At 42.0% G+C, this 14155-nt stretch overlaps 1 protein-coding gene across 1 annotated transcript in view; it reads right to left on the bottom strand.

Moving 5' to 3' along the window:
* The window catches only part of ECEL1 (endothelin converting enzyme like 1), a 153504-nt gene extending 144488 nt beyond the window's left edge, over nucleotides 1-9016 (bottom strand). The window contains exon 1 of the mRNA XM_040349682.1: nucleotides 8776-9016. The gene's annotated coding sequence lies outside the window, so the exon portion shown is untranslated. The remainder of the gene's footprint in view (nucleotides 1-8775) is intronic.
* Nucleotides 9017-14155: the final 5139 nt, after the last annotated feature.

Here is a 14155-nt window from a genome sequence, read left to right as displayed (position 1 = left end):
GTCCCCACAACTTGGGAAATTTTTATCAAGGGGTCACGGCACTAGAGGGTTGAGAACCACTGTTCTAAAGTAAAGTTTTCTTTTATATATGACCAAATAGAGAGCCAATGTTTCAGGATCACACATGAAATCTTCATGACGATGAAGTTGTCTTTTTATGTGGTCATACAATAAAAAAGAGCTTTTAAAAGTAGCTTGTCAAGGTGCTGACGACATATCTTGTCCCTATGTCTGTTAAGATCTGCTGGCCATCTTTCAATTTGGTGAGGTCCAGTCTTTTAGCTAGCCTACATCTTTTAGCTAGCCTACATCTAATGAGTTCCTGTTTGCATCCCAGCCTGCTTCTGCCAAGGTCCTGTACAGTAGGTGAACCCGATTTTGTGTCAATCTCGCTCTCTTTCTCGGCGAGATTGAGCACCTACGAGCCCCATCGCGGGAGCCAGCGCCGAGCTGGCTTGCCGCGATGGAGACAGAGCCGTCATAGAAGCGACGGGAGATCCGACTTGGATTCCCGCCAATTCTACACGTGTGCGACGTTTGTTATGAATCCTGAGGGGGAAGTCCCCGCCGGATTTTAAATAAAAATCCGGCATGGGTCCCCCCCTCAGGAGCATACCGGGCCCTTAGGTCTGTTATGGGTTGTAAGGAGAGCCCCCCTACGCCGAAAAAAACGGCGTAGGGGGTCCCCCTACAATCCATACCAGACCCGTATCCAAAGCATGCTACCCGGCCAGCCAGGAAGGGAGTGGGGACGAGCGAGCGCCCCCCCCCTCCTGAGCCGTACCAGGCTGCATGCCCTCAACATGGGGGGTTTGGGTGCTCTGGGGCAGGGGGGCGCACTGCGGCCCCCCCACCTCAGAGCACCCTGTCCCCATGTTGATGAGGACAGGGCCCCTTCCCGACAACCCTGGTAGGTATCACATGGGTAGGTACAGAGCATGATGGGACTGTGAGGCCTATATAGGTCCGATGCAAGGCGCGCATCCGTCATTTCAGCGAGAAGGACCGGCGTGTCAACATCGGGAGAAGAAGAGAAGTGAAGAACATGACGTCACAGCACGGAAGAAGAACTCACAGCACGGAAGAAGACGTACAGCACGGAAGAAGGGACCGGACTGCGAGACGAAGAACCGGGGTGCGACGAGTCAACAGCGGAGAGCGGCGAACATAGAAGGAGACCCCCGGAGAGTTGAGAAGACCCCCCGGATAGCGGAGAAGACCCGTTGGGATAGCGGAAGAAGAAGAGCCCCGCCGAAGACGCCGGAGGAAACCCGCCGGGGGGTGGGGGCTTTTTTAAAAGCCACCCCCCCCCCGGCGGTGGAAGAGAACCAGACGGCGGCCCCCACCCACCCGAAGACGTCAAAGAAGAAGCTCCCCCTGGTAAAAGAGCTAATAAAGAAGACAGGGGGCGGCCTCCGGAGCAGACTAATAAAATATTTTAATACACTGTGTGGTTTATTTGTGTTTTTACCACTTTTCTTGCAGGTGAATGGGTAGGGGTACGATGTACCCCATACTCATTCACTTAGGGTGGGGGGCCGGTATCTGGGGGCCCCCTTATTAAAGGGGGCTCCCAGATTCCGATAAGCCTCCCGCCCGCATACCCCGACAACCAACGGCCAGGGTTGTCGGGAAGGGGCCCTGTCCTCATCAACATGGGGACAGGGTGCTCTTAGGTGGGGGGGCCGCAGTGGGCCCCCCTGCCCCAGAGCACCCAACCCCCCCATGTTGAGGGCATGCAGCCTGGTACGGCTCAGGAGGGGGGGGCGCTCGCTCGTCCCCACTCCCTTCCTGGCTGGCCGGGTAGCGTGCTTTGGATACGGGTCTGGTATGGATTGTAGGGGGACCCCCTACCCCTAAGGGCCCGGTATGCTCCTGAGGGGGGGACCCATGCCGGATTTTTATTTAAAATCCGGCGGGGACTTCCCCCTCAGGATTCATAACAAACGCCGCACACGTGTAGAATTGGCGGGAATCCAAGTCGGATCTCCCGTCGCTTCTATGACGCGCTTGCTGGGATGTGCTGTCACTATTCCAGTGAGTGCGAGATGTCGGCGAGATCTCGGCACCATGTCGCCGAGTATCAGCGCGACGCTGTTGTGCTAAAAGCACAATATCACAAACACCTACTGTATATTGTCTCTTCTCACCTTTCTGAAGATTTGTCTGTTTCTGCCTGTCTAGTTAAAGCCTATTTTTTTGTATGTAGGCCTCTCTCAAAGTTCTTTCTACAGTTCTTCTGAGATGTGGTCTGCTATTCAACAATCATTTTTCAATTACTGTCCTGAAGCTGCTAGTGTCAAACATCAATTAAAGTCAGCGCTTTGCTAGTTGGTCCCAAAGTCAGTTGCCATTGAATTTTCCCCACTGCCAATGATAAATTATGCAAATGCTTGCTTAGAAAATCCCACTGGGCTTCTGGTGCCTTGGGAAATTGGAACACCCACTAGGTGCGTTAGTAAGACCTTAAAAAAATTACCACTGTCACTTGTGATTAGCTCTTCTTTGAAAATATATATCCCATTGCATTTGTCAACCCTAGTGGGGTATATTCTGATATGTCAATGGATCTAAAAGGCCACAATTCTAATACTACAGCAAACTTTGTGGAAGATCCTACTCATGTTCCAACTGGTCTAACTTCAGACCTACATTTACAAGTGCCATATGGTTCAGAACCATATTGCACTTGAATTCAGATCTACATAGACTATCTGACATAGCCCCACACTTGTACCAACATGCATCCCTGGCAGAATGTACTAATGAGGAACTACAGTCTGCTCACATAATTTGCAATAAAAACATCTTTGCCATTCTGAAGCCTCCCTCTAACCACTTTGCATATTATTTTATATACACTATGATTCTGTATTTGCCAAATATGTTGCAGAAGTCTGCAACCATTTCAACTGTGGGCAGCTGAAGCTGCTGCCTGTTCATTTCCTGGATTTACACAGACACACAGATGCACACCTCCAGCTCTGCAGTCCTGTAGCTTTCATTGGCTCTCTTATGACTCATCCCCATTCCCTTCCTGGAAAACTCTCACGAGAGTGAGAGAGAGCTGTGCATGATGTCATAAGCCTAGGCTTTTTACCAGACAAGAAACAGGAAGCGGGCTGTATAAGGTATTTAATTGCAGGAAAAAAAACATTTTACTATCCAAAGTTAAAACAACAAGGGCAGAAGATTTACTAGGTGGAAAGTTGAAAAAAATGACTAAAGGTCCGCGTTAAGTATCAGAACTGTCTTATACTGTTCCACCTGATTTAGCTTAAAACCAGAACCATGCTTCCTGATCCAACGCTAGACTTGCCTCCACTTGTACCACCTGATTGTCCTAAAGACCTGTCCGGATTAGTGCCACCGGGACCTGACCTGCCTCTACCAAGATATCTATCTTATGTTCTGCCTCCTTCTCTACCATGTAATCTACTGCGAAACCTGACAATTTCTGTAGAATTGCTTCCACTTATATTACCTGACTTACCTCCAGCTTTGCCTGTGTCACCTAACTAATACCAAAATCAGCTTCCCCCTTTGCCTACTCATTCAACTGATGATCAGCACCCAGCTATGTCTTCTGATTTGGTTCAACTGTTTAATTGAAAAATGGTGATGTTAAAAAGAAACCTCTTCGGAAAGGGGACCTACTCACCAGCTGTGATGAATTTTTCTGACTTTTTGTTCACATGTTGGACTTATACAAGTAGCCAAATCTCAGATGATACAAGCATCACTGTGGTTTTATGAAGAGACTGGTACACGCTTAGGCCTCGTACACACGATAGGTTAAACAGAGGACAACGGTCTGATGGACCGTTTTCATCGGTCAAAACCGATCGTGTGTGGGCCACATAGGTTATTTAACCATTGGTTAAAAAAAAAACAACTTGTTTTAAATTTAACCAATGGATTCCTAACCGATAGGACAAAACCGATCGTTAGTAGGCACGACCATCGGTTAAAAATCCACGCATGCGCAGAATCAAGTTGACGCATGCTTGGAAGCATTGAACTTCGTTTTTTTTCAGCAAGTCGTTGTGTTTTATATCACCGCGTTTTTTTAACTGATGGTGTGTAGGTACGGTTAACCGATGAAAACGGTCCATCGGTCCGTTCTCATTGGATGAACTGATCGTGTGTACGCGGCTTAAGAGCTTTTTAAACCTTACATCACTGGTCTACAAGCACTACATTGACTGGGATGTCAGCCTGTTAAAACCTTCCAAGTCCATAGTGAATTTCTATAATAGTGTTCATGCACGTGATCACTGGGAGTCTATTTTCAGTGCTCCTGGCTATTCACCTGGATTGATTTTGAACCTTACTTTCTGTTTTGTTTCTGTCAATAATAATAAAGTGGCTTGTTTAACTGTCTTAGAGACTGACCTGTCTTGACTGGACTCTCTACTTATGCTGCTTTCCACAGCCTCGTCCTGCTTGCCCACCCACATACCACTGCTGCCTTGACCAGCCTATTTATCTGATCAGGTACTTCAGGCATCTTCCCTTGCTTTATATAACATTGGGTCTGCTTATTTCCTTTTTTCCCTGTATTTTCGAGACATTTCATTTTTAGATTTTCAACCTGTAGCTCAGATGGAAGACATTATAATAAATGTTACCCTTTTCTAGTTATGGCATAGTCACTGCTACTCGATTTACTACCTTCAAAAATTACGTGGTTGATTTTCTAAAACTGAAGCGTGCAAAATCTGGTGCAGCTCTACATAAAATTCAACCAGCTTCCACATTTGATTGGCTACCATGCGCGTCTGCACCAGATTTTGCACTCTCCAGCTTTAGTAGATCAACCCAATTGTGTATTTGTGACAGTAGCACAGATAATACAAAAAAAGATAAATATCTTCAGTACCGTTCATGCAACAATATATAAAATGCAGATAGTACCACTAAAATCAATGAGCAAAAAGTCCAAAAATTCTACTTTTTTTTACATATACCTGAAATGGTGGGAGGGCAATTCACTGTGACAAAAATCAAAGATGGAATAAAACAAACGCTCCAAATGATGTTTATTCTATTTAATTTAAAAAGTATGTGTCCTACTTCACCTAAACATGACAAAAATGCCATTGTTAGGAATGTGATTAGCTGAGAGCTCAGTCAGTCCTTTGGACAGTGATATTAGTATACCGAGGTCAAGTCACGCCATTAAAGAGATATGAATAGCACGAATGTTATATTACTTTGTAGTACAAGTAAATAAAATAATGCCTTTGGCTGCTTCATCTCTTTCACACATGAAGGCATGCCATTGGTCCTTTTACACTCTATCTCACAGAACAAATATATAAGCCAAATTAGTTCAAACTTGGGTTACTAGGTGTTTATTATAAACCTGATGGAAAGTATATTATCATGATCCAAATTTTTGTACATATTTTGTCTACATAGTGCTGATTCAATTTTTTTTATACATATATGTAATCATCACGCTTGTGGCTGCAGAAATTAGTTTAGGGTGCGGCACTAAAAGCATTATGTATGTACGGAGAACTGAATCATTTAATTAACATTAACATTAATTACATTTACAAAACATTGCTCCTCCAATGTGTTCCCCAAACATTAAATGGAACACTTAAGTCATAAATTACCTCTACTGAGACCTCTGGCTTCCATGCAGTGACTTCACTCCAGTAGCTGCTTTGCAATGGCATATTGGGAACCAAATACCAACTCGTCATTATGCATTGTAAATACACCCTTTGTACCCTCTGGAATTTTTTAGTAAGGTGCTTGTACACATGGAAGGGTGAAAGTATTTTTACTTGCCCTGAGTTTATACACTTTGTAATAGACCCTATTCTGTACCAATGGAAAACAATGTATTTTTACTTTGAAATCAATCAGTCACCAGAGCAGATAAACATTTTGGCAACCGAGCCAAAATCAGAGCAGATGTATTTTTGCATTTATGTATTCATTTATTGATTTTTTTAGACCACTCCTTTTCAGGCATCAAAGCTTGGCTCTGTCCTTGGACATTTTAGACTTGGCATGCATATGGAAAAAAAATGTTTTGCACTTGGTTGCCCTACATTCTATTAAAGGAAAAGTAGGTGTTGTTTTTTAGAACCTATATCAATAACAAATACAATGTATTTGGTTTTCCTAACCCGGGACTGTGTCTTGAAGTTAAGGACAGCTCACCTTGATATCTATTACCTTGAGGGATCAATAAATACATGTTCCAAAAATAATCAGACTAATGCAATGTAAGGCATAATGGTAAAGTACATAATGCAGTAACTAGGGACAACTACTGTATTTATCGGCATATAACATGCACAGGCGTATAACACGCACCCTAACTTTAAGAGGGACGTTTTGTGAAAAAACTTTCCACAGCCCCCTGCGTATAACATGCAGGCGCAGTTTACCCTCTATGTTCAGGGTTAAAAAGTGAACCCTCGTACACACGACCGAGGAACTCGATGGGCGAAACACATCGTTTTCCTCGTCGAGTTCCTTGTTAGGCTGTCGAGGAACTCGACAAGCCAATTTTCTTCATTCCTGTCAAGAAAATAGAGAACATGCTCTCGTTTTGGCTCGTCAAGTTTCTCAACAGTTTCCTCAACGAAAATGTACACACGACCAGTTTCCTCGGCAAAAAAATATCTCCCAGCAAGTTTCTTGCTGGTTTTTGCCGAGAAACTCGGTCATGTGTACGAGGCTTGAGTGCTATACGCCAATAAATACAGGAATCGGATTTTACCTGATTGATAATTAAAGCTATTTTGTGTCCTTGTTATACAAGTCAGCACCAGCTTTCCCAACTAGTGTAAAACTTATTCATAAAGTCCATATCCTGTTTCAACTACCCGTCAGAATGTAAAGGCCCAGACAATAAATGCATTCCTTTACAGAAACTTTGGATTCAGACAACATATAGCTTATTCAAGTTTGTACTATATTTTGTTATATTCCTACCTAGACACTGTAAAAAACATATTTACCTAGCTGACAGCAAAACCATTACATTTTGGAAGAGCAATGGTTACAATTCACATACTGTCTGTGAAAAGCATTGCATACTGATCTTTAGTGCTGTTGGAAAACTAGCGAGGAACAAAATATAATGTAAGGCTTGTTATATAAGAAATAAATAATCTCCAATGGGATATATGAATATACTTTTGTCCATTAAATATATATGATTATTTTTTACATTCTTACTCATGTACCTTCAGCTACAGCTGCTGTGTTTGAAAAGCCAGTAAATAAAACAGTTTCCAGGGATGGGATGTACACCAGAATCCCAGGTTCGAGTTGTACATAACGGAACCAAGAAAACAGCAATACAAAAAATTCCCATCACTGGATTAACACATAAAAACTACAATTTCCTGAAGACTGGCTTTAGCCAGCTAACCCGCGGAGCGTCAATATGTTTTTTGAGACCACCTGAAGACTTGATTGCTCAGCTTCATTTTGCAGAGGCTTTCAGAATAAGCTGCAGCTATATAATAGTAATGTATAGTTATGTGCCAAACTCCCAGCAGTCTGTTGGTGTTCTGGCTTTTCTTGGGCAAAAGTTCTCCAAGAGAAATTTCTGAGAGATTTCAATCATAATACTGTAGTGAATAGGTGCTAGAGGGTTTTATTTACTAAAGACAACTGCACTTTGCACTACAATTGCACTGAAAGTGCACTTGGAAGTGCAGTTGCTGTCGATCCAAGTGGGACATGCAAGGGGAAACAAAACAGCATTTTAGCTTTCACATGATTGGATGATAAAATCAGCAGAGCTTCCCCTCATTTCAGATCTACTTCTCAGATTTACAGCGACTGCACTTCCAAGTGCACTTTCAGTGCTCTTCTTAAGTGTACTTGCAGTGCACTTGTAGTGCAGAGTGGATTTGCCTTTAGTAAATTAACCCCAGAGTGTCATTGACCATGTTATCTCACGTCCTAAATGCTCACACACCTTTCTACAGAGTGCATGTGGTCAGATACAGAAAAATTAAGGGGGCACATTTCTACTCTGCACTGCAAACAGCTGCTGAACACGCTCTGAGTATTCTCTTACTTCCATTAAAAAGTGAGTATGGTTTCGTCATACTTTACTGTGTTCTTGAACTCAGTTGATATGTCTTCACTTGAAGCTGGTTTTTGTTTGGGTGATGTAAAACAACCACAATAACTTAATCTTAGGCTTCGATTTTTTTTACAAGAAAAAGCTTGGTAATTTTTGGATATTCAAAAGCAACAGGGATGTGTACACTATACAGGCATACTCCACTTTTAAATACACAATGGGGTTTATTTACGCTGGAAAGCGTAAAATCAGGGTCACTTCTGCACAGAAACCAATGAGCTTCCAGGTTTTATTACCAGGCTTTCTTGAACAAGCTGGGGTTAGAAGCTCATTGGTTTCTATGTAGAAGTGAGCCTGATTTTGCGCTTTCTAGTTTTAGTAAAAAAAAAAACATTGTGTACTTAAAAGTGAGGTATGCCTGTATATACAGTATTAATGATTCATTTTATGCATTCATTGGATGCATTGTGAGACGTGAAAGTGTAACGTTCATGAGCAACAAGTGTAAAATACATACACGTCTATATAAAATTGATATGAAGTTGCCCATGTGAGTTCTAGTCTAATTCTTGCTATCCACAAATGGTTACTGTAAAAAAAAAAAATCTACCCTTGGTTCAGTTTTACTTAGACAGCTTAAATGATAACTTGAGACCTAACATTACTGTCAGACATAAAGAACAAATTGAAAAGCAAGTACTTACCCAGGCACAGATGACAAGGCAAGCAGCCCTTTCTCCACAGCTGATGCTGAGGCTTGGTGCTGATGCTGCGCTGAGTCTGTGGAAGGCACTATTGTTCCATGCAGACTCCACTCTGTATGAGCAGCCGCTCTCTACACCCTGCTGTACCTGTCACTACACAGCCTCTGAGAGCTGTGCTGCAGCATATAGGAGCCAGGGGATCATTGTAGAGATGTGAAGAGGAGGGGGACACAGGCAGGAGGATGGGACAGTCTCTGCCTATATTTCTCTCTGTCCCTGCAGCCTGTACCCAGAACTAAAGCACATTACTCTTATTATTCCCATTATGCTAATTCCTGACTGTGGGCTCTTACATCATATCCCAGACTTGGGAAATAAGTTATGCGTAAGGAAGAGTATCTTTTCGGAGAGAAGTAGCGTTAATGCACCCTGCAAACATCTGATCTCACTTGGATAGTGGTGGTTAAATGAAAACCATTAACAGAGCTCCCTCGGCTGTCACTGTCCTGACAGTCCCTGCACTTTAATCATTTGTGATCTGCTTAACCCTTGAAGTGAGTGGGAAAAGCACATGTGCCCTATTGGTTTTTGGAGGCTTTTACAGCCTAAATATGGGATTTTAGCTGTCAAATCTGGAAGGGCGCTTGTTATTTCCACATTTTCATCACAACATACAAATTAAACAAATGTCTTTTTTTTTTTAGACATATTCATTCTTGGATAATGTTAGCTGTGTTTTTATGAATAAATGAGAATTACAACAATAAAATAGAAAAAAGTGCTTTACAGTGTCCATGAGAATCGTTTTTAGTGTTGGTGAATTTTTATAAATCTCAGTCATTTCTACATATAGTACTAAAATACTAATGTTTAAACCTATCTAATAGATGATAACAGCTGGTAATATGCCCTCAGTGACAATAGAATGCTACTATAGGGCAGTGATCTTCCATTGTATGTACCAAAGAGAATAGTCCTGCTGTCTCTATTGTTTTCTACTATCCATTTGATGTTAGCTGTGCTCTATAGTAAAACGTTCTTTACTATAGGATTATTGCTTATAATTAAGTTAATGACACCTCATGCTGAGAGGCAGCTTGTCTCTTGCCATGTCCCTGTACACCCAGGTCCTTTGTCTTTGTTTGCCTGTCTCCTGCTCTAGAGAGGAATGGGTGACCTTGCATGGTGGCCGACTGGTTTCTTCTACCCAAGAGGCTCACAGGTCTCATTTTCCAAAACACACTGAAAGGTTACCGGCTCCCATGATAGCCATGAGAGGAAGGATAAGAACAACGCTTTACTTCATTAAAGCTAAGTATGTGAAAGAGGAATGGCAGAAGCGTAAGACAGATAAAATACCATGAGTGACACAATTCTATTGTCATTAAAGTAATATATTTAAAGCAGAACTTCAGTAATTTTTTCATCTTTCCATCAATTAAATCTTCTGCCCTTGTTGTTTTCATTTTGGATAGTAAAACATTTTTTTTGCCAATAAATAAATACAGCCCACATGACATTATGCACAGCTCTCTCTCTCTCATTCTCTGGGGGTTTCCAAGAAGGGAGGGGGGATGAGTCATAAGAGGGTCAATGAAAGCTGCAGGGATGGAGGTGTGCATCTGTGTGTCGGTGTAAATCCAGGAAGTGAACAGGCAGCAGCTTCAGTTGCCCACAGTTTAAATGGATGCAGCCAAACTCGGTAAAGGGGGACATTTCTGCAGCATATTTGGCAAGTACAGAATCACAGTCAGGGCCGCCATCAGGGGGGTACAGGCATTACACCTGTAAGGGGCCCGGAGGTCCCCAGGGGCCCGGATGGCAACCCCCTTTTTTTTAGGGACCAATTTTTTTTTTTTAGAGGTCCGGAGGTCCCCAGGGGCCCGGAGGCCCCGGATGGCAACCCCCCTTTTTTTATTTATTTTTTATAAAAAAAACATATTTTTTATATATTTTTATTTTATTTTTTAATAAAGGGCCATTTTTAATTTTTTTAGAGGTCCGGAGGTCCCCATATATAATATTATTATTATTATTATTATTATTATTATTATTATTATTATTTTTATTAAAGGGCCCCGGATGGCAACCCCCCTTTTTTTATAAAAAAATATATATTTTTTATAAAAAAATATATATTTTTTATAAAAAAATATATATTTTTTATAAAAAAATATATATTTTTTATAAAAAAATATATATTTTTTATAAAAAAATATATATTTTTTATAAAAAAATATATATTTTTTATATATATATTTTTTTTATATATATATTTTTTCGTCTTTATATATATATATATATATATATATATATATATATATATATATATATATTTATATTTTTATATATATATTTTTTTTATTATTATTAAAGGGCTCAGAGGTCCCCAGGGCCCCATGTGTGGCAAACCCCCCCTTTTTTTTTATAAATGTTTATTTTTTTATTTTTGTTTATATATATATATATTTTTTTTTATTATTAAAGGGCTCAGAGGTCCCCAGGGCCCCATGTGTGGCAAACCCCCCCTTTTTTTCATAAATGTTTATTTTTTTATATATATATATATAGAGAGAGATTTTTTCATTATTATCAAAGGGCCCAGAGGTTTCTTTTTTTCATTTTTATTAAAGGGCCCAGAGGTCCCGGATGGCAACCCCCCTTTTTTGTAATTTCTTTTTTTATATATATATATATATATATATATATATATATATATATATATATTATTAAAGGGCCCAGAGGTCCCCAGAAGGCAACCCCCTTTTTAAAAAAAAAATATATATATATATTCTCAATTCGCGGCAGCCCCCCCCCGCTTCTCAATTTCAGGCGGCAGCCCCCCCCCCCGGTTCTCTGCTCCAGGGGGCCCATGCCTGAAGCTGTGTAAGGGGCCCCATAATTCCTGATGGCGGCCCTGATCACAGTATATATATATAATAATATGCAAAGTGGTTAGAGGGAAGCTTAAGAATGGAAAAGATGTTTTTATTACAAATTATGTGAGCAGACTGCAGTTTCTCTTTAACCACTTAAGCCCCGGGCATGTTTTTCCGACTCTGTGTTTACACGTTAAAAACATTTTTTTTTGCTAGAAAATTTAGAGCCCCCAAACATTATACATTTTTTTCTAACACCCTAGAGAATAAAATGACGGTCATTGCAATACTTTTTGTCACACCGTATTTGCGCAGCGGTCTTACAAGTGCACTTTTAAAAAAAAAAACACTTTTTAGAATTAAAAAATAAGACAACAGAAAAGTTAGCCGAATTTTTTTTTATATTGTAAAAGATAGACGCCGAGTAAATTGATACCCAAGATGTCACGCTTCAAAATTGCGCCCGCTCGTGGAATGGGGTCAAACTTTTACCCTTAAAAATCTCCAGAGGCGTCACTTAGAAAATTCTACAGGTTGCATGTTTTGAGTTACAGAGGAGGTCTAGAGATAGAATTATTGCTCTCGCTCTGACGATCGCGGCGATACCTCACATGTGTGGTTTGAACACCGTTTTCATATGCGGGTGCTACTCATGTATGCGTTCGCTTCTGCGTGCGCTCTCGTCCAGACGGGGCGCTTTAAAAAATATATATATTATTTATTTTACTAGATTTTATTTATTTTTACACAGTTTTTTTTTAACCACTTCCATACAGGGCACTTATACACCTTCCCACCCAGATCAATTTTTAGCTTTCAGTGCTGTTGCACTTTGAATGACAATTGAGTGGTCGTGCTACACTGTACCCAAAGTAAAACATTTTTTGTTTCTGTTACAAAACATTGTAAATAAGCCCTTCACTGATGGGCACTGATGGTACTGCACTGACAGGCACTGATAAGGTGGCACTGATGGGCACCGATGAGGTGGCACTGATGTGGTGGCATTGATGGGCACTGATGATGGGCACTAATATGCGGCACTGATAGGCGGCACGGATGGGCACTGATAGGCGGCATGGATGGGCACAGATAGGCAGCACGGATGGGCACGGATAGGCGGCGCGGATAGGCAGCACGGATAGGCGGCATGGATGGGCATGGATAGGCGGCATGGATGGGCACTGATAGGCGGCATGGATGGGCACTGATAGGCGGCATAGATGGGCACTGATAGGTGGCACGGATGGGCACTGATAGGTGGCATGGATGGGCACTGATAGGTGGCACTAATGTATGTGTTGTACTAATGGATGCCAATCAGTGCCAAACAATGCCTGCCACTTAGTGATGCCCATTGTGGGCACTGATTGGCATCCATTGTGGGCACTGATTGGCATCCATTATTTCTGTCATCCCTGGTGGTCTAGTGTGTGTTTTGCATCCCTGGTGGTCTAGTGGCAGTGGCGGCTGGTGCTCAAAATTTTTGGGGGGGCGCAAACGAAAAAAAAAATTGCAGCCTCACTGTGCCCATCAAATGCAGCCACTGTGCCATCAATTGTCACCACTGTGCCATGCCATCAAACGCAGCCACTGTGCCATTAATTGCCACCACTGTGCCATGCCATCAAACACAGCCACTGTGCCATCAATTGTCACCACTGTGCCCTTTTATTGGCACCACTGTGCCCTTTTATTGTCACCACTGTGCCCTTTAATTGTCCCCACTGTGCCCATTGTCCCCACTGTGCCTATTGTCGCCACTGTGCCCATTGATGTCGCCGATGTGCCCTGTAAAGTGCCCCTCCCCCCCCCCCCCCCGCCCGGCACTTACATTTACTGGAGTCAGCCATCCACGTCCCTCGATGTCTTCTACCGCCCTCCATGACTGACAGGCGTCTCAGCCAATCAGGTTACCGGTAGCCAGAATCAGCCAACCTGATTGGCTGAGACGCCTGTCAGTCTTATCCAAGGAGCGCATCCCTAGTGCGTTCCTTGTATAAGCTTCCGGGACCCGAGGGCTGTACTCGGAAAAGCCTATCAGAGCCGTTGGCACTTCTGTACAGCCAACCAGCTGCCGTTATTCAGATGGCTGGACATGAGCGCCGACCATCTGAATAGAACAGCGGCAGCGGCGATAATAACATAGATTCGTGCAATGCATGAATCTATGTTATTAGACTCAGTGGTAGTGAGAGCCAGAGGCTCGTGGCTTTATTTCAAAACTGATGTACAAAAAAAAAACTCTACAAAATGGTCTTGCTTTTTAGAAGCAATAATTCTATCTCAAACATGTCTTATTCCAAAAGGTGTAAAATTTGAATCATTTATGGAAATCTATCGTCACAGCATACACTTTCATTTTATAACATCAATATTGTAACAGCAATATTACATTTTTTATATTTGACCTTCCAATAAAAGCTTACTTTGTTGTCTGTGTTGCCTGTCTGCTGGCCATCCCTTTCTTCAATTTCCTGGATTCCCTGCATGATTTGCAG

Source organism: Rana temporaria, chromosome 4, assembly GCF_905171775.1.
Source record: "Rana temporaria chromosome 4, aRanTem1.1, whole genome shotgun sequence".
Classification (NCBI taxonomy): domain Eukaryota; kingdom Metazoa; phylum Chordata; class Amphibia; order Anura; family Ranidae; genus Rana; species Rana temporaria.
This window is presented reverse-complemented; position numbering and strand designations above follow the sequence as displayed.